This window comes from Suncus etruscus, chromosome 9 (genome assembly GCF_024139225.1).
Source record: "Suncus etruscus isolate mSunEtr1 chromosome 9, mSunEtr1.pri.cur, whole genome shotgun sequence".
Lineage (NCBI taxonomy): Eukaryota > Metazoa > Chordata > Mammalia > Eulipotyphla > Soricidae > Suncus > Suncus etruscus.
In genome coordinates, this window is record NC_064856.1 from 67,269,025 (window position 1) to 67,288,740 (window position 19,716).

General features: G+C 44.2%; 1 protein-coding gene across 1 annotated transcript in view; it reads right to left on the bottom strand.

The window, feature by feature from the left end:
- Positions 1-19,400, bottom strand: part of PIK3C2A (phosphatidylinositol-4-phosphate 3-kinase catalytic subunit type 2 alpha) — a 118,464-nt gene extending 99,064 nt beyond the window's left edge. Inside the window, exon 1 of the mRNA XM_049780982.1 lies at positions 19,321-19,400. The gene's annotated coding sequence lies outside the window, so the exon portion shown is untranslated. The remainder of the gene's footprint in view (positions 1-19,320) is intronic.
- Positions 19,401-19,716: the final 316 nt, after the last annotated feature.

Consider the following 19,716-nt stretch of genomic DNA (forward strand, 5'->3'; position numbering starts at 1 on the left):
TAGAAGTTCCGTGGCCTCTCTAGAATGCAACCTTCCAAGTATCCCATAATGTTTACTAACCCAAAAGTAATCCAAGCCCTAAAACTTATCATTTAAGAATTTTTGTGAAAATATAAATTACATAGTCATAACTTCTTTGGCTACTGGTGATTAATTCAGTATCTAAACACCCTTTTTCTCCAACCCAGAGGTCATAGGGTAGAAATATCAACCCACCTAATTATATCCTGTCTTTCTGGCAAACATTTCCCATCATGAAGCAAAAGAGGGGTGCCAGAGACCAAACATTAGCTCTAAGTTTTAGAAGTTACATACAAATTAAAAGGGGGGGAAAAGAATAATTGAGGGGGGCACACCCAGAGGGGCTCAAGGGTTACTCCTGGCTCTGAGATCAGAAATCACTCCTGGGCAGTGAGGCAGAGCACAGCGAGTAGGACATTTGCCTTGCATGCGACCAACCCAGGTTCGATTCCCATAAATCCATATAGTTCCTGAGTTTGCCAGTGGTAATTTCTCAGTTCAGACCCAGGAATAACACCTAATTACTGCTGGGTGTGGTGAAAGAAAAAAAGGAAAGAAGAGAGGAAGAAAGGAAGGAAGAAAGAAAGGAAAGAGAGGAAGTAAAGAAGAGAGGAAGGAAGGAAGGGAGGAAGGAAGGAAGGAAGCAAGGAAGGAAGGAAGGAAGGAAGGAAGGAAGGAAGGAAGGGAGGGAGGGAGGGAGGGAGGGAGGGAGGGAAGGGAGGGAAGGAGAAGGGAGGGAGGGAGGAAGGGAGGAAGGAAGGGGAGGGAGGGAGGGAAGGGAGGAAGGGAGGGAAGGGGAGGGGAGGGAGGGAGGGAGGGAAGGAAGGTAGGGAAGGGAAGGAAGGGAGGGAAGGAAGGAGGGAGGGAAGGGAGGAAGGGAGGGAAGGGAGGAAGGGAGGGAAGAGAGGGAGGGAGGGAAGGGAGGGAGGGAGGGAAGGGAAGGGAGGGAAGGGAGGAAGGGAAGGAAGGGAGGGAGGGAGGGAAGGGAGGGAGGGAGGGAAGGAAGGGAGGGAGGAAGGGAAGGGAGGGAAGGGAGGAAGGGAAGGAAGGGAGGGAGGGAGGGAAGGGAGGAAGGGAAGGAAGGGAGGGAGGGAGGGAAGGAAGGGAGGGAGGGAGGGAAGGGGAGGGAAGGGAGGAAGGGAAGGAAGGGAGGGAGGGAGGGAAAGGGCCTGAGCGGTGGCACAAGCTGTAAGGCATTTGCCTTAGTCGAGTGCTAGCCTAGGATGGACCACGGTTCTATCCCCGGGCGTCCCATATGGTCCCCCAAGCGAGGAGTGATTTGAGTGATCCCTGAGGGTCACTGGGTGTTGCCCAAAAAACAAACAAACAAAGAAACAAACAAACAAAAAAAACTGGCAGGTTCAGGGACCCAGAGATCAAACCCTGGTTGGCCTCATGCAAGACAAATGCCCTATCCACTGTACTATCACTCTAACCCAGAATTTTTTTTAATTTCAAAGGTGGGAGAGGTTTTATAATTTGTTTTGTTTTGTTTTGGGGTCACACCTGGCAGTACTCAGGAGTTACTCCTGGCTCTGTCCTCAGAAATTGCTCCTGGCAGGCATGGAGGACCATATGGGATGCCGTGATTCAAACCACGGACAGTCGGAATCGGCAGTGTGCAAGACAAATGTCCTACCTGCTGAGCAATCTCTCTGGGCCCCAAGGTTTGTTTGTTTTTTTTTAACTTAGATTGACTGCTTGATTGGTCTTTAGGGCACACCCAGCGGCACTCAGAAGGGAAGGAAATCGCCCCTGGCAGGCTGGGGGACCATATGAGATGTTGGGAATCCAACCCGGGTCCCTCCTGGTTTGGTTGCATGCAAGGCAAATGCCCATCGCTGTGCTATATCTCTCAGGCCCCAGGAGAGGTTTTTTTAAACATTTTTTAAAATTTTCATCACAGGGGTGAGATATTTCATATCTCATATCTCATCATATGATCTACCAAATTTACTTCGTGGCACCCCAAATTATTTTGGTCCTCAACAGTAGTGATCCTTAAGTGCAGAACCAGGAGGAGGCTTAAATACTGTCAGGTATGCTTCCTCCAAAAAACAAACAAAAAATAATTCTTCATTACATGGAATTCAATATAACAACACAAATGAACAAACAAGAAATAGATAGTAAGGGCCCGGAGAGATAGCACAGCGGCGTTTGCCTTGCAAGCAGCCCATCCAGGACCAAAGGTGGTTGGTTCGAATCCCGGTGTCCCATATGGTGTCCCCCCTGTGCCTGCCAGGAGCTATTTCTGAGCAGACAGCCAAGAGTAACCCCTGAGCACCGCAGGGTGTGGCCCAAAAACAAAAACAAAAAATGGATACTAAGCATATAAGGATTAAGAATGTGGCTCCACATTAGAGCACTTGTCTTCTAGGTGATAAGGCTCAGTTTAATCCCCAGCACCATTTGAAAAACAAAGTAATACCACAGGGTCCAGAGAGATAGTACAGGGTTAAGGCACTTGCCCTGAACAAGGCTAATATTGGTTCTATTTCAGGTAAACATATGACCCCTAAGAACCACCTGGTATAACTCTTGAGCACAGGGCCAGTCCTGAGCACATAAGGATGTGACTAAATCCACGCTCCTCCCACATACAAAACCCAGAAATATATATATGTGAAGTAAATAGTAAAACAAAAATGAATTTATCTTTTAAAGTTATTGCCTTGCATACAGTAACCCCAGTTTTAATCACTAAATATGGTCCCCTTCACCCGACTACCCTACACAGCCAGGTGTCATTCCTTTTTTTTTTTTTTTTTTTTTTTTGGTTTTTGGGCCACACCCGGTGACGCTCAGGGGTTACTCCTGACTATGTGCTCAGAAGTCGCTCCTGGCTTGGGGGACTATATGGGACACCGGGGGATCGAACCTCGGTCCGTCCAAGGCTAGCACAGGCAAGGCAGTCACCTTACCTTTAGCGCCACCGCCCGGCCCCAGGTGTCATTCCTGAGCAGAGCAAGGAACAGGCCCTGAACACTATATGTGCTCAAAAATAAAAATTGTGTGCTTGCGCACATGCAAATGCATTGTGGGCTGGCAGCACATACTGTCCCCAAACAACTACCAAAGAAATCCCTTAGTAGACTCAGAATTAAGTTAGTGGGCCTTTCCCCCCAACAATGTAATTACTCTAACCATATAAAATTCAAAACTATGGGGCCGGAGAGATAGCACAGCAGTAGGGCATTTGCCTTGCAAGTAGCCGACCCAAGACCAATAGTGGTTCAAATCCCGGCATCCCGGCATCCCATATGGTCCCCGAGCCTGCCAGGAGCAATTTCTAAGTGCAGAGCTAGGAGTAACCCCTGAGCACCACCAGGTGTAGCCCAAAAAACAAAAATTAATTAATCAATTAAATTAAAAAATATAAAAAACAGGAATGGCTTCGTCTAGAACACATACTTTGTACAAATAGGACCCAGGTTTCGAGACTGTTTCATGAGATATCCAGTACTATAACAAGCTTCACCAACGACACCAGTACCACTACCACCACCATAACAATAGCAATAAGGGATCATGGGGCCGGAGCAGTAGCACAGTGGTAGGGTGCTTGCCTTGCACGCGGCTGAACCAGGATGGACCTTGGCTCAATCCCCTGTGTCGCATATGGTCCTCCAAGCCAGGAGTGATTTCTGAGCGCATAGCCAGGAGTAATCCCTGAGTGTCACCAGGTGTGGTCCAAAACAAACAAACAAAAAAAAAAAAAAAAATAGGGGGACCAGCGATGTAGTTCAGTAGTGAGATACATGAATAACTTGTATATGTGAAGCCCAAGATTCACTCCTTGGCACCACAAAACAAAGAATACCCTAACTCCCTACACCTTCCTCCCCACTAGACACTTGTAACCAAAAAAGAAAGAATGAAAGAAAATTACACTTAATGTTTTTAAAAATACTTAGCAGTAAAACTGAAAGAAAGGGGTAATCAAAAATGAGGATGGCAGTACTCATAGAGGGAGAGGGTTATGATGAAAAGTACAATAGAAATTCTGGGATAGCAACAAGAGTCTTATTTCTAATCTAGTGATTGGCTGTTAACTTAATGTTTGTTTGTTTTGAAGTCACACTAGGCTGTGTGTTCAGGAGTATTCCTGGTTCTGTGCTCAGAAGTGACCTCTGGCAATGTTTAGTGGAACCATATATGGTGCATGAAATAAAACTGGGATTGGATATATGCAAAGTAAGCACCTTACCTCCCGTACTCTCTAGTCCCCAATTTTTATTATCATTCGTTAAATAATAAGTATATGTATTATTTCTCAATAAAAGAATCTACTACCAACGTATTTCAGATCTATATAATACAGAGCATATGAAAAATGACACAGTACATTATAAAAGTATAATATAGAAAGAACTGTTTTTATCCCCTGTGAACACAAAAAGTTCAACTTTCAGGAGACAGTATAGATGGTATGACAGGGTCAGATACATTCACAGGTGGGAGCTGTTCCAACTGAGGAATATATATGTATATACTGTGGTATACTGCCCAAAGTCTTCAAGGATGCCTCTTTCTGTACTTCCAAACCATTTGTTTCTCTTACCAGAACTCACCAGTTATATCCCTCCTCCTAATTGAGAAAATGTTAGCTTATCAGGAAGATAACAAGAGTTAGTTATGCATATATACATAAAATCAAATAAAAGGGATGGAAGATTCTATAAATAGCTAACGTACATGTTTACATGTTGGAGGTTTGTGTTGAATTCCCAACACTGAAGGTTAATACCACTCCCCCCCCAAAAAGAAATGTATGTGAGTACAACGACAGGGTACAACCTCTGGTGAGTATGTGTACAATTTTCTGAGTGTGTGTACAAACACGCATACTAAAAGTATGTATAACTCCCAGAAAACACCATTGCTGGATTGGGGAACTCCTAGCTATCCAAAGGGAAGAGGGAAATAATAAAGAATTACAAGGAACCTTAGGAGCAAAACAAGTCTGTACCTATCCACCCATTCTTTTTCACAAGGGTTCACTAAAGTCGCAGCCAACCCAGGACAGACCTGGGTCCGATTCCTGGCATCTCATATGTTCCCCTGAGCTTTCCAGGAGTGATTTCTGAGCACAGAACCAGGAGTAAACTCTGAGTGTAATGAATCTGAGCTGTTAAATCCTTTGTTGGGTGTTTATGAATCCACGAACAGTACCCAGAATGAGAAATTACTTCCCATCCCCTTGTCCCCTTTCGGGGGGAGACCTTGGTAATATTTATCCGCAACAAATAATAAACCACACAGACAAGAAGGATAGAGTGTAAAAGATTGGCAAAGAGAGAGAGCGAGAGAGTCCTCTTGCAGCCTGCAAACAGCTTTCGCAAAAGGACCCCTCTTCCCTGTCCATCAAGCTATTTATTGCCAACTCCACAGCGACCCCACCTGGAAGGTCTAGGTGGGGCAATAGTCACAGAACAATCCTAAGGAAATTTTGTTTTGTTTTGTTTTTCGGATCACACCCGTTTGATGCTCAGGGGTTACTCCTGGCTAAGTGCTCATAAATTGCCCCTGGCTTAGGGGGGAGACCATATGGGACACCGGGGGATCGAACCGCGGTCCTTCCTTGGCTAGCGCTTGCAAGGCAAACACCTTACCTCTAGCGCCACCTCAGCGGCCCCAGGAAATATTTTTATATACAACAATTCCAAGACTAATCTTTTTTTTTTTTTTTTTTTTTTTTTTTTTGGTTTTTGGGCCACACCCGTTTGATGCTCAGGGGTTACTCCTGGCTATGTGCTCAGAAATCGCCCCTGGCTTGGGGGGACCATATGGGACGCCTGGGGATCGAACCGCGGTCCGTTCCTTGGTAGCGCTTACAAGGCAGACACCTTATCTCTAGCGCCACCTTCCCGGCCCTCCAAGACTAATCTTTTTTTTTTTTTTTTTTTTTGGGCCACACCCGGTAACGCTCAGGGGTTACTCCTGGCTATGCGCTCAGAAGTCGCTCCTGGCTTGGGGGACCATATGGGACGCCGGGGGATCGAACCATGGTCCGTCCAAGGCTAGCGCGGGCAAGGTAGGCACCTTGCCTCTTGCGCCACCGCCCGGCCCCCCAAGACTAATCTTATGGAAACTTTTTCATATACTATACCTGAACACTGCTGGGTGTGGCCCAAAAAAACAAAACAAAAGAAAAAATATCAAAAGAAAAAAAAAAGAAAGTGATCAGAAAATCTGAGACACCATAAATTTCTTCTACCAGTGGCTGGGGATGAGGAGAACTGAGGAAAAGCTCTCTCAAAATCATTCAAGGCCTTCACTAAAGGTAAAACAGCTGCCCTGCACAAGGTGGGGAAAGAGATCTCCTGAGACTTAGAAAGCCAGGAAGCAGGACTAAAGAACAAAGAGACTTCCCATAACAAAATAAACACTCAGCAGCTAAGCTGCAAAACAACCTCTAGAATAAGTCAGATCCCCAATATCATGAGAGAAAAAGTCATGATTCCACTCTGAAGTACTTCAACTACTTGAATCAAATTAAAATCTGCAACAAAGGACAGATCTATTTCACTTACAAACCAGATTCTCAGGACAGAATGCAGTGGTAGAGCACAAACTAAGCATAAATACACAAGTGTATTTATGGTTCAATCCCCAGCACCAGCCACTCCCACAAAAAAAATAAAAAGGTAAATCAGAATAAAGAATGCTTTGAAGATAAAATAGTAAATAATAACCTCAAGCTCTACTTTGTTTTGCAAACTGGAATATGATCAAAGATTATGAAGAAAAAAAAAAGCATAACTCATACAGTCAAGATTAAAAAAAGTAAAGGTTTCCAGGAGGATCAGGGCTTAATCAGGATCTGCTTGCAAGTGTGAGACAATGAGTTTAATTTCTGGTGCTCGGCTATATGGGACCCCAAAAACCACAACACAGTGTGTGTTCTCTGGTGCACAGTGCATATTCTGCAACTAAAGATTGTGATCCCCACGTGAGAACTCAAGGAAACAGCTGGGAAGATGCTCAAGATACCATAACTAAAGAAGTGTAAGCACTGTTGGGTGGCCATGAGTTCAAACCACAGCAAGCACATGTGTGAACACCAGTGAGCTCTATTTAGACCCTACAAGCAAATGTACAAGAACACCCTCACTAATGAGTGTGTTCCCTGGTGAGCATGTGGATGAGCACTGCAATAAAATGTGTGTGACTTCTCCAGTCAACACAATAACAAAGGAAATGTTAATAGGAGAGAGGGGGAGAAGGGTTGGGCAACAATAGTCTCATTATATGCAATTGGTTATTTTCAATTGGTCATTTTAAATCTCACCTAAATGAGAGGTAGTCACGTAAATAATTTTTATCATTAATTTTTGTTGCTTGGTTTTTTAAATTCCAAACTTTCCTAAATGTATTGTCCCTTTACAGATTATATAACCTCACTGAAATGAGATGATGATTCCACTGTTCTATATATGGGCCTCTTAACATATCTAATTAAAGTTTGTTTTAAATCTTGCTAACCTCCCATGTCAACCTTCAGATGGTGGAAGAAACTGAGGAGATAGCTCAAGTGGTAAAAGCCATGTGTCTAATATCTGACATTACATGACTCCAAGGACCACTCTTGTATCACCAGGCCAACCACTGCCAGGCCACACGCTTTGCCAGGAATGCTTTTCTAGGTGTGACACATATTCATAAAGAAACTGAGAAAGTTAATTTCCTCCCCAATATTCCACAGAGTTTAAGAATGAGGGGCTGGAGAGATAGCATAGCAGTAGGGCATTTATTTGCCTTGCACACAGCTGATTCGAACAGACGGTAGTTCAAATCCAGGCAACCCATATGGTCGCCCATGCCTGCCAGGAGCAACTTCTGAGCACAGTGTCAGGAGTAATCCCTGAGCACCGTTGGGTGTGACCCCAAAACAAAACAAAACAAAAATCAACCTATAATTGACAATCTGTTCCCAAAGAAACATGTAAATTTCTAAAAGTTAATTTGTAGAATTTAATCTTTCTCTTCAAAATTAGACATTTTATGGCTAAAGCGATAGCACAGCAGTAGAGCATTTGCCTAGCACACTGCCAACCTGGAAGGATTTCTGAGAGCAGAGCAAGGAGTAACCCCTGAGCGCCACTGAATGTGGCCCACCCACCCCCAAATTTAGACATACTAAATGAGCGGAGCTATATTTCTAGATCTTAGGGTATGAGGCTCAAACTTTCTCAACTTACATGTCTAAATTTTTAGTAAAATACTATTTGGGGGATGCTGAATCATACCCATTGCTGTATTGTTCAAAGGTTACTCCTGATTCTGCATTCAGAATTACTCCTGGTTTTGGTGGGGGCTCCAAACAGGTGTCAGAGACCAAATCCACATAGCCACAAGCAAGGCAAGTACAGTACCTGCTGCACTCTCTCCAGCCCCCTAAAATAATTTTTAATAATTGTTAAAAATAAGTTAAATAGGGGGCCAGAGAGATAGCATGGAGGTAAGGCATTTGTCTTTCATGCAGAAGGACGGTAGTTTGAATCCCAGCATCCCATATGGTCCCCTGTGCCTGCCAGGGGCAATGGAGCCAGGAGTAACCCCTGAGCGATGATGCCAGGTGTGACCCAAAAACCAAAAATAAATAAATAAGTTAAATAGGGGCCGGAGCGGTGACACAAGCAGTAGGCATCTGTCCTGCATACGCTAGCCGCTAGCCTAGGAAGGACCGCAGTTCCATTCCCGGCATCCCATATGGTCCCCCAAGCCAGGAGCAATTTTTGAGCACATAGCCAGGAGTAAAGCCCCTGAGCATCATCGGGTCATTGGGTGTGCCCCCCCCAAAAAAAAAGAACAGGGCCAGAGTGGTGAGTGGTGGCACAGCAGTAGGAAGTTTGCCTTTCACGCAGCTGGCCTAGCAGCTGACCTAGGCCGGGCTGAGGTTTGAATACTGATGTCCCATATGGTCCCCCAAGCCAGGAGTGATTTCTGAGCACAGAGCCAGGAGTAACCCCTGAGCGTTACTGAATGTGGCCCAAAAACCAAAAATAAATAAAATTAGGGGCCAGAGAGATAGCACAGCGGTGTTTGCCTTGCAAGCAGCCGATGCAGGACCTAAGGTGGTTGGTTTGAATCCCAGCAATCCCATATGGTCCCTGTGCCTGCCAGGAGCTATTTCTGAGCAGATATCCAGGAATAACCCGAGCACAGCTGGGTGTGGCCCAAAAACCAAAATAAGTAAATAAATAAATAAAAATAAATAAATAAGGGACCGGAGAGATAGTATGGAGGTAAGGCGTTTGCCTTTCATGCAGGAGGTCATCGGTTTGAATCCCAGCGTCCCATATGGTCCCTGGTGCCTGCCAGGAGCAATTTCTGAGCCTGGAGCCAGGAATAACCCCTGAGCACGGCCGGGTGTGACCCAAAACCCACAAAAAATAAGTAAATAAATAAATAAATAAATAAATAAATAAATAAATAAAATTAAATAATCTTTATTCAAACAAAAAGAAAATAGGAGGAATAGTTCAGAGGCTTCCAACACCTGCCTCACAAGCATAATGTGACAAGTTCAGTCCTTGGTACCATCACATGCCCCAACCACATGTAATCCTGGGAGCTCTGCTATCTTAGCCTAACAAGAGGTCTGTGATTCACAATGCCACAGCAATTTGTGACCACACAGGAGTGAAGTATGTTTGAATACCATAACTAAAGGGGTGAAACCTCCAGGAAGTACCACTAAAAGATATGTAAGCACTATGGCTAAGAAGTATGGCCTCTGATGGGTACCACTGTAACACCTAGCCAGCATTCCAACCAAATGTGCAGTAGCATTTAGAGCAGACCAGAGAGGTAATTCAGTGGTAAAGTACATGCCTTGCATACATGAAGCTTGGGCTTGAACCCCACCATAGTCAAAAAATAAAGCAAAACAAAAGAATATAATCTTTGACAAGCACAAGCAAAGGAGTTCAACCCTTGGTGAACATAGAGACTGAGTGTGCTAGCCCCACAACCTGTTGTTACAATCCCACACAAATAAACGTAAGGGCACCAGTTAGGCATGTATGCAATCCATTTTCTCAGAAACATTTTTCTGAGAAAAAGAAGAAAGGACTTAATAATAAAATAATCCTAGAATCTTCATCTCTTGCTCTTTTTTTTTTTTTTTTTTTTTTTTTGGGTCACACCCAGCAGTGCTCAGAAATTGCTCCTGGCAAGCACGAGAGACCATATGGGACTACGGGATTGAATCGATGACCTTCTGCATGAAAGGCAAACGCCTTACCTCCATGCTATCTCTCCAGCCGCTAATCTCCATCTCTCAATGTAAATTTTTTTTTTGTGGGTCACACCTGGCAGTGCTCAGGGGTTATTCCTGGCTCTAGGCTCAGAAAGTGCTCCTGGCAGGCACGGGGGACCATATGGGGCGCCGGGATTCGAACCGATGACCTCTTCCATGAAAGGCAAACACCTTACCTCCATGCTATCTCTCTGGCCCCTCAACGTAAATATTTTGTAAGTGAAGTGAATATGGGGAGCTGGCGAGATAGCATGGAGGTAAAGGCATTTGCCTTGCATGCAGGAGGTCAGTGGTTCGAATCCCGGCATCCCATATGGTCCCCCGAGCCTGCCAGGAGTGATTTCTGAGCATAGAGCCAGGAGTAACCCCTGAGCACTGCCGGGTGTGACCCAACCCCCCCCCCCCCAAAAAAGAAGAAAAAAGTAAGTGAATATGGAATAGAGGGCCACAAATATATATAATGTAGTGGGGAGTAAAAATTCTAGCAGAGGGTATGATGTTAAAATATTATATAAAAGAAATCAAATCACTGTATTGTAAATCATGATAGCTTTAAAAAAAAAGGACACGTATGTCTTTTCAACATTTTATGGGTGTTTTCTTTGAGGGCTATAACTTTTGCTGAATATTTTCTTATACAGTGACGATCCCTCCCCCTTTTTTTTATCTTCTCTTTGTGAACTGCTCAATATGGAAGTTGGTGTAAAAGAATCCCTCAGTTTAATGCTTATGTTTGAACCCAGTCATGCGTATTGTTAGACGTGTTCTTACGCCCCCATATACTCAGATAACATCACGTGGCTTTATTTCTTGTTTGCTTAGGCACACTAAAACGGGAAAATACTATACATACCAATAAGTTCTTATCTAATAGAGATGGGAACACACATATCTTGTAGTGCAATGGGACCTTACACCCTGAACATTGACATAAAGACCTGGCACAGGCCTCAGAAGAATAGGCACTCTCTATTCACCCCTGATCTAGAGAAGACATCTACAAAACATCTACAAAACATCCAAGGTTGTCTATAACATCACCTGGAGGCAATACCAAGGAAGACCCTACAGCTGCTCTGACATCGATCTAATCAAAAGAGACTTCCCTTAACACTGAGAAGACTTGGGGCCGGGTAGGTGGCGCTGGAGGTAAGGTGTCTGCCTTGCAAGCGCTAGCCAAGGAAGGACCGCGGTTCGATCCCCCGGCGTCCCATATGGTCCCCCCAAGCCAGGGGCGATTTCTGAGCACATAGCCAGGAGTAACCCTTGAGCGTCAAACGGGTGTGGCCCAAAAACAAAAAACAAACAAACAAACAAAAAAAAACAAACAAAAAAAACAAACAAACACTGAGAAGACTTAACAAGAACAATGACCTGCTTACTGGACAGGGCTTGCTGTATTGCCCCTTAACTGTGAGGTGAAATTAGAGGATACTCCACACCAGCCTGACTTCAATGTAGGATGTGCAGATTCCAGGATCTTTAATACAGAAACCTGATGCCAACAATAGGACTGCGTGAAAAATAAAACTGTATTGGGACTACAGACAATGACTTGGATTGAATAAACTAGTTTGCCTGGAGCCTAGAGTTGGTCTTATGCCAGGAAACTTCAGGGGTAGTCATCTCCTTGTATTTAGACCAAGGCTATTCCTTTCTATGACCCCCATATTTTGGTGGGCCTATGCAAACAATATTTGCCACTCTAACACTGTTTTTACTGTGCCCTTTTGACTAACACTTAAAAAAAAAACCTCTTAAACTTTTGATGTTAACTTAAACTAATATGTAGGTGCATGAATATATAAAAGTACTATGCCTTTAAAAAAGAAAAAGAAAAAGAAATGCCAAAGACCTCAAAAAAAAAAAAATGGGATGGGGATGCAGAGAGTTTACTCCTGGCTCTGCACTCAAGAATAACTCCTAGTGGGTTTCTGGGAACATGGCCCCTAAGTTAAAAAAATTTTTTAATAAAAAGGGCCCGGAGAGATAGCACAGCGGTGTTTGCCTTGCAAGCAGCCAATCCAGGACCAAAGGTGGTTGGTTCGAATTCCGGTGTCCCATATGCCCCCCCCCCCCCCCCGTGCCTGCCAGGAGCTATTTCTGAGCAGACAGCCAGGAGTAACCCCTGAGCACCGCCGGGTGTGACCCAAAAAAAAAAAATTTTTTTAATAAAAAATAAAAACATACTTCCTAGAAAAGAAACACTATAATAATCAACAACTAAGGCAATAAAAAACCAAATTTTTATTTGGTTTTAGGACTGTATCATATACAGTCCTATTATCTGTTTTACATCATTCAGAGATCTCTGTTCTGGGTATTGGAGTATAGTACAGTGGATAGGGACTTGCATTACATGAGGCCAATCCATATTGGATCCCTGGAATCCTCTATGGTCCCCTAAAACAAGGAGTGATCCCTGAGCACAGAGCCAGGAATAAAACCTGAGCACTGCCAAGTGTGGCTCAAAAACATAAACAAAAAATATCTCTGTTCTGTGAAAAACAGACATAAAGGCTGAAGAGACAGTACAGCAAATTTCAGGTACCATATATGGTCCCCTGAGCAACAACAGGAGTGATATCTGAATCTATAACCAGCAATAAATACTGAGCCCTGAGACTCAGTGTGGCCCTAAAACAAAAACAAAATAAGAAAAAAAAAAAAAGAAAAAGAAAAGTAGTCATAAAGAAAACACGAAATTAAATAGCTGAAACAGTCTAGAAAAGAACGACCAAAACCATAATAGTAACAATGGAAAAATTAAGTTTAGACAATAAGTGAAAGTGGGGATGAGAGGGTGAAGAAATGGTAGGGGGACTGAGAATGAGAATAGTGTGGTATGGCAATAGTGGGACTACCATTTTTAGTGTAATCAGGAACTACAGCAATAGTACAACAGATAAGGCATTTATTTGCCTTGCTTGCGGTTAACCCAGGTTCTATCCCCAGAATCTCATATGTGCTCCCATTTCACCCCTGGCCTGCCAGGAATGATTCCTGAACTGCAGAATCAGGAGTAACCCTTGAGCACAACCAGATGTGTGGCCTCAAAGCCAACAACTACAACAACAAAAAGTGTAATAAGGGAGCAGATAAAATTTGTTTGGGCCACCTAACATATAAATCATGAAGAGAAGAATGAACATTCTTCACAAATTCAAAGATAGAAAAGATAGGTCTAGGGGCCAGAGAGATAGCATGGAGGTGAGGCATTTGCCTTGCATGCAGAAGGTCAGTGGTTCGAATTCCACTGGGTTCCCCGAGCCTGCCAGGAGCGATTTCTGAGCAGAGGCAGGAGTAACCCCTGAACACTGCCGGGTGACCCAAAAACAAGAAAGAAAAGAGAACAGAAGGGAGGGGATGGGGAGGGGAAAAGGGGAAGGGGGGAGGGGAGGGGAGGAAAAAGGGGGAGGGGAGGGGAGAGGAGAGGGGGAGGGGAGAGGGGAGGAGAAAGGGGGAGGGGAGGGGAGGGGGGAGGGGAGGGGAGGAGGGGAGGGAAGGAGAGAGGGGAGGGGGAGGGGAAGGAAGGAAAGAGGGGAGGGGGCGGGGAAGGACGGAAGGAAGGAAGGAAGGGAGGAAGGAAGGAAGGAAGGCAGGAAGGAAGGAAGGAAGGACGGACGGAAGGAAGGAAGGGTAAGTCTGGCTGTGTACTTTTTTTTTTTTTTTTTTTTGGTGTTTGGGTCTGGGACCACACCCAGAGGTGCTCAGAATTACCTCGTCAGGCTCAGGGAACCATATGAGATGTCAGGGATGGAATCCAAGTCGGATCCATGCAAGGTTAACGCTATGCTGTCACTCTGGCCCCTGACTGTATTCTTTAGCCTCCATATCACTCTTTTAATTATATTTTCCCAAATTTCAAGAACTTAATAAAAGGTCTAACTCTCCCATTTCAATAAAACGTAGTCTAATAAGCACAATCACCTTTAGCCCTCAGGAGAATCATTCCAACAAAGAATTAATTCATACCCAAAGCATCAATCAAAACAAATGTCTAGAACTGTAAGTGGGTATCACTATTTATATATGCTAAGGGGGCCAGCTATGAGTTATACTAAGAGTTTCCTATTCAAAGACATTTGCTGACAAAGCAGTTTTGATCTGACTCAGAATTCTAACAGTAGTACAACTTTTGGAGATAATTACTGAACTTTGGACCATCTTGTCGTTCATTCATTTAACATCATTACATATACTGACACTACTCTAAACATGACAAATAACAGTAAACTTCTGGGCTAAATGTTATGGTATATACTCCCATTTCCAAGAAGACTTACTGTGGAGGTGCAGGGAACAGCCTGGGAACCTCCAAAAGGAATTAATAATGGGCCAGAGAGATAATACAGTGGGTAGGGCATGGGCCTTGCAAATAGCTACTGAAAACTTTGATCACAGTTAACCCATACCAGTCCTCCAAGCTTCATCAGCAGTGATCCCTTAGCAGAGAACCAGAAGTCCTTAACACAGCCAGGTGTATTTCCATCTCTCAGCCCTTCCCCACCAAAAAAAATAAGGGGCTAGAGAGATGTACCAGTTCAATGGGCTGTATACATCAATCCCTGGCACCACATAGACATTAAGCCAGGAGTAATCCCTGAGCACTACCAGGTGTGGCCCTCAATAAAAACAAACAATAAAATTTAAAAGATGGGTTGGAGTCTTGCCTGCAATCAACTTAATTTGATCCAGATCTGGTTCAGCCCCCTACCATCACATGGTCCTGAAGTCCCGAGCAAAAAGTAATGCCAAACAATGCCAGATGGCTAGATGTGGCCCAAAATCCATACATGCTTTGAAAGCACGAGTTATGGATCCCTGACACCAGTCATTCCTCATCCCCCCACTTCAAAACAGGGCAATGTTCCAAACACCAAACACTGTCTAGTGTAGCCCCAAAACAAAACAAAAAAGAACTTAAGATACTTGCACACAAGGGCCAAAGCGGTGGCACAAGCAGTAAGGCATTTTTCTTGCTGGTGCTAGCCTAGGATGGATCACAGTTTGATCCACCGGTGTCCCATATGGTCCCCAAACCAGGAGCGATTTCTGAGCACACAGCCAGGAGTAGTAACCCCTGAGCATCACCAGGTGTGGGCCCCCCACCGAAGAAAAAACAAAGATACTTGCACACAAATGCTCGCAAAGCAATCAAAATAGCGAAAAGGTGGCAATAGGACCAGAGCAATAGCACAACAGTAGGGCATTTGCCTTGCATATGGAATACCCAGGACAGACCCAGATTCAATTCTTGGTATCCCATATGGTCACACAAGCTTGCCAGGAGTGATTTTAAGCAGAGCCAGGAGTAATCCCTGAGTGCTGCTGGGTGTGGCCCACCCCCCAAAAAGTGGCAATAATCCAAGTGACCATTGATAGATATACAAAATTTTATTTTATTATATATACAATGATATATAATATATTGTGTATAATGTATGTTATACATAATGGTATATAATATCCATATATTATATACAATGGAATGGTATCCAGTGATAAAAAGTAATTAAATACTGATAAAAGGGGCCGGCGAGGAGGCGCTAGAGGTAAGGTGTCTGCCTTGCAAGCACTAGCCAAGGAAGGACTACAGTTCTATCCCCCGGCATCCCATATGGTCCCAAGCCAAGGGCAATTTCTGAGCTCTTAGCCAGGTGTAACCCCTGAGCATCAAATGGGTGTGGCCCAAAAAAAACAACAAAAAAAAATACTGATAAAAACTATTATATATGTACTTTGATTCCACTTATACCTTATATATAAAATCCCTAAAATAGTTAATTTCATAAGGCTATAAAGTAGATTATCATATACCAGGACTGGGAAGACAGGGATGGATTATTTCAGCATGGGCATTTTCTGAATGATAAAAAAAAAAAAATTGAAAACATCAGTGAAGGTCACACCACATTATAATTATTGAGATAAACATTTTTTTTTTGGTTTTTGGACCATGCCCGTTTGACGCTCAGGGGTTACTCCTGGCTATGTGCTCAGAAATCGCCCCTGGCTTGGGGGGACCATATGGGACGCCGGGGGATCGAACCTCGGTCAGTCCTACGCTAGTGCTTGCAAGGCAGACACCTTACCTTTAGCGCCACCTTCCTGGCCAGAGATAAACATTTTTAATAGTTAAAAAAAAATAAATGTTGTGCCTCAGTGATAGTACAGTGGGTTTTATCTTCAGCATTCCATATGGTTCCCTAAGCCCATAAGTGATTCCTGAGCATAGAGACAGAAGCATGTACCAGATCTGACCCTCAAACTCAAAAATAATAAATGTTGTGCTATATGTAATTTAAAATAAATCATTAGATGCTTTGCATATATAGTGGTGGAAAAGCATTTGATCAGCATTAAAAACAAAAAAAGTCAGTCATCTTGACAAAAACCTTCACACAACTTCTCATCTTCTAAAAACTTAATTCTTAAAATCTTGTTTTTGACAATTAGCGATCATAAAATACTTAACATATAATTTTTAATATACTGAGGTCACACCTGGCAGTACTTGGGTTTGTCCTAGCTCTAAGGTCAGGGGTCCCTCACACTACTAATGGGAGGAAGGAGAATGAATCAGACCTGACCTCCACCATGCAAAGTTTGTGCTCAGTCAGTTAAGCTATCACTCTGATCCTAACTATTAACTTTTTCTTTCTTCTTTTTGGTATTTTGGGATGGGGTGGGGGGTGTCACACCCAGCAATGCTCAGGGGTTACTCCTGGCTCTGCGCTAAGAAGTCACTCGTGGAAGACACAGGGGACCTTATGGGATGCCGGGATTCAAACCACCATCTGTTCAAATCAACTGCGTGCAAGGCAAATGCCCTACCACTGTGGTATCTCTCCCACCATCTTTTGGTATTTTTTGAAGACAAACTGCTGAATGCTGTTCTTTTGGTTTGGTTTCAAAAAAAAAAAAAAAAAACCTGTTTCAATTAGGGTTTCTCACATTGCAAAATTTCCAACCAATTTTCTTAACACTGCATATTTTCTCATAGTAAAATACTTTGTCAAATCCCCACTTATTTCACAAACATGAACTACATTATTTTCTGCTCTGTATGGCCGATCTGTGCCAAAGCTACATGTTCCTCTCCACCCCCACTCTCATCACCACCATGATAAACCTCAGAAAAGAGCTGAAAAGTAGTCCCCAAACACTGCCAGGTGTGTCCTAAAAACCTAAAACTAAAACAAAAAAAAACTCTGAACGCTTAGAAATTCAACACTTACTTAAGTCTAAGTTCCCTATTGAATGTGCTTACTAAGCATAAAAAACATACCAGATTAAAAAAAAGATTACTAAACATGGGAACTGATGCAGCAATCTCCAATTAATTGAAAATTCTAAAACCAGTCACGCAGAGGAAGAGAAAACAATCATTCTTTTAGTATACAACTGATTACATAAAGTTAGTTTCTAAAATTCCTAAATGCAAACATGCCACGCTTTAGATTCCATAATACAGGAAAAGTAGAGAAGCCTGCAAAGCAAGCTATATCAATACTTTCTACCTATATAAAATCACTTTTGAAGCAAGTTTGAGTCAGTTATAATGCCTTTGCCCACTCAAATAATATTAATAGTAAAAAAATTGTTACTTTAAAGAGTGATTTAAAAAAAACTTAAAAAAAATGTGCCTTAACTAAAACATTTAAATTTTGCTACCAGATTAAAAAAAAATAAAAAAGAACAAAAAAAACAGCCTGAACAAAGTTGGCAGCAGACCTGACCTGCTAAAAAAAAAAAAAAAAGTAATAAATCTCCAGTAAATACCTGACCCACAAATCAAGTGGGCAAAGGTACAACATAAACAGGAATCGGTGTTACTGGACGTCTGCGCACTATTTTCCCCTGGTATCCTGCGTCTCCACCACTCTGCTAAGATTAACTTTCTTTCCTGCATCTCTTCTAATCTGTGGTTTTGCGGCTCAGATATATCAGCGCTTTTCTGGCCGCTCATCTGGAAAGATTGTAAGGTACCTCTTGAACCATGATCTTGTGCAAAAACACAGAGAGCCAGGAAAATTTCCTTGCACAAAATTCAATATCCACTGCTCAAAGAAAAAAAATAACATATATACGTGTGTATATCTATATATAGATATATAGATATACACACATATATCTCATTACAACTTCTGGCTAATAGAGGGGAAAAAAGAACTACTTGACTCTCACTTGATCTCCAGACGTTACCCTCTTGGTTTAAGTTTTCTCCTTCATTTTCCTCCTCCACCCCTATTCCCAAGAGGGGGAGGAGAAGAAAAAGAAAAACCTACAGCTGGAAGATCTCATTTAAAAAAAAAAAAAAAAAACAAATAAGTTGGGAGGGGGGGCGGTTGAAAGTGAAGAATAAAGAAATATGTGCCTTTTTTTTTCTTTCATTATTTATTGTTCTTCAGTCGCGCGCGGGGGGGGGGGGTTGAAGAAAAAAAAAAATCAAGCAAATACTTTTCCTCTGGCCTTCCTCCCTCCCTCCCCGAAAGAGGATGCGCTAAACACAGCCTGGAAATAATAGCCTTCCCGGGGAGCAAGTGGATTGGCGGCAGAAAAGCAGAAAGGGGGAGAGGTGGAGGAGTGGGGAGGGGACAGAAAAAAAATCCTAAAAGCCCTGGAGCAGCGAAAGCAAGGGGGAGAGAGACTCCAAAGGGAGGCCCCCCAAACCCACTGGCCCAGAAGCTCTGGATTGGACGAGCCTAGCGAGCAGAGGCCAGGGAGGGAAGGAGGCTCCAGCCCAGCGCCCAGCCCAGCCCCGGGAGTCCCAGGCCAGGGACCGGCCGGGAAGCCGCCTCCCCTCCCCCGCGCGCCAAACTAACTCGCAGCGCCGCCCCCGCCCCCGCCGTCGACCCCAGCGCCCGGCTGGGCCGGAAGGAGCGAAGCCAGCCCAGCGAGGCCCAGCACTCACTCGGGATGGGACGGCAACACTGAGGGTCCCTCCCATCCCGAGATGGCCCGGACCCCCCCCCCCAGACCTGACAGAGCAGGTACCGGCCTCCACCGCCCCCGCGGCCGCCGCTCACCTTAAGCCGCCGGAGCCTTCGCCTCCAGCCCCAACCTAGCCACCACCGCCGCAGACGCCACGGAGAGAGACATCTTCCACCCCACCGCCGCCGAGAGCTCCGGCGGATTCCGCGGCCAGCCAGCCATCACGTCACTTCCGGCCCGCGGAGCTCCGCCCTCCGCGCCCACACTGCCCCGTGATTGGCTGCGGCTCGAGGCCCTACCTGAGTAGTGGGCGGGGCTTGGGCGCGTCTCCTAAGGTTCCAGCTGAAGGTACTGGGACTAGTAAGGGTGATGGGACCACCTGAGGATACTTAGGGAGGGAGGATTCTCTGCTCAGCCCAGCCAGCTCCCTGATCCATGGAAAGGGCCTCTCAAAAGCAAGCCTGACACCGGCCAGTTCTCAGGCCTAGTGA